Here is a 1,742-nt window from a genome sequence, read left to right as displayed (position 1 = left end):
GTGTGGTCATGGTTCTTAAGCCTGCACACACCTGGAGGTGATCACAGGAAATCAACGCGGCCAAAGACAAACTCAATTTTCAACCAAAATACAGGCCTAAATTCATGGCCTTCATTGCTGTTTACACCTTTTTTTTTTTGCATTCCCATACATTTGAAAAAATAAATAAATAAATAAATACAATATCAAGGTTTTTTTTTTTTTTTTTTTTTTTTCACTTTCACAATGTTTTACATTTTCCCCCAGAACAGAATTTTTTGGGAGATGAAGTGGCCCCATTCGTGGACAGCAGTCACCAGCTTGCTTGCGTCTGCTCCCGGAGCTCCAGGGCTGCACGGCTGCTGTATTGTCACATTCAGCCTGAAGGCCCCAGGGGGAGCTACTCCCACCTGTGGGGGGTGCAGGGAGAAGGAGGTGAGAAAGTGAAATTAAAGAGGCGGGGGAGGAGGAGGAGGAGCGAGTGGATGGGGGTAGAGAGTGGCAGATGTGAATATATTCATGCGAAATGGATCACTTGACGCCCGAGCGAAGGATAATTGTTTGGAGTATTCCTTCCAGGTCCCAGCTCAATTTCAAACCCTCCACTTAAATGAGTGGGCTGGAGTGTGTGTGAGTGTGAGTGTGTGTGAGTATGTGTGTGTGTGTTTCTCACAAGTAGTTTGTGGGAAGAACCCCCGCCCCGCTCACCTTCTCTGGTGCTTCTTCCCTCCCACACCCGCAAGACTCGAACCCAGAACCGAACCAGCAGGGCGGTCAACTGCTCCTGGTTGTAGTGACTGTTCACTTCCTGGTTGTCAATGTGTTCACTTCCTGGTTGTAGTGATTGTTCACTTCCTGGTTGTAGTGATTGTTCACTTCCTGGTTGTCAATGTGTTCACTTCCTGGTTGTAGTGACTGTTCACTTCCTGGTTGTCAATGTGTTCACTTCCTAGTTGTAGTGACTGTGTTCATTTCCTGGTTGTAGTGATTGTTCACTTCCTGGTTGTCACTGTGTTTACTTCCTAGTTGTAGTGACTGCGTTTACTGACACTACTCTTTTAATGATGTCATACCATCAATGACTTCATCACAGTCTCATTATTAAACATCCTGTTGGCAGGTGGTGATAAAAATGCCAATGTTCACTCAGGTTTCGGTCGGACGCAACTACAATATGTCGTATCCCTAATATTGTGCACTATAAGGGTTGGTTTCAGAGTCTGGTTCGAGCCTGTAATAAGAATAACAATAATGATAGATTTTATTTGTAACACACTTTACATTTGTGGTCAAATCTCAAAGTGCAGAGTGACAATAAGAGCAAGCCAGCCTGTGGTCACTTCCTGGTTGTAGTGACTGTGTTTGCCTCCTGGTTGTAGTGACTTTGCTCACTTCCTGGTTGAAATGACTGTCTTCACTTCCTGGTTGTAGTCACTGTCTTCACTTCCTGGTGAAATTGTCTGTACTCATCAGTCTGTGAATTGGCTGCATATCACTGTGACATCATAGACTCACTGCAGCTCTGGCAGTTTCAGTTCCCATCAACCGATCACAAGCTCCTCAGCCCTGTTTTTGCTTTTCTTCACACTCAGTTGGACTCTTGAGTCTTGAGTCTTCAGTCCAGGGCCGCCTGTGCTGATACCTGGGTTCTGAAATAACTGTCAATGATTTTGAAACTGTCCCTTTAAAAAAACAAAAAAACTTGGGAAAATAAAGGTTGAAGAAGATTGGTCTTTGTGTGTGTGTGTGTGTGTGTGTGTGTG

This window comes from Nelusetta ayraudi, unplaced genomic scaffold, assembly GCF_046127955.1.
Source record: "Nelusetta ayraudi isolate G7.1 ecotype Tasmania unplaced genomic scaffold, CSIRO-AGI_Nayr_v1 ptg000033l, whole genome shotgun sequence".
Lineage (NCBI taxonomy): Eukaryota > Metazoa > Chordata > Actinopteri > Tetraodontiformes > Monacanthidae > Nelusetta > Nelusetta ayraudi.
This window is presented reverse-complemented; position numbering follows the sequence as displayed.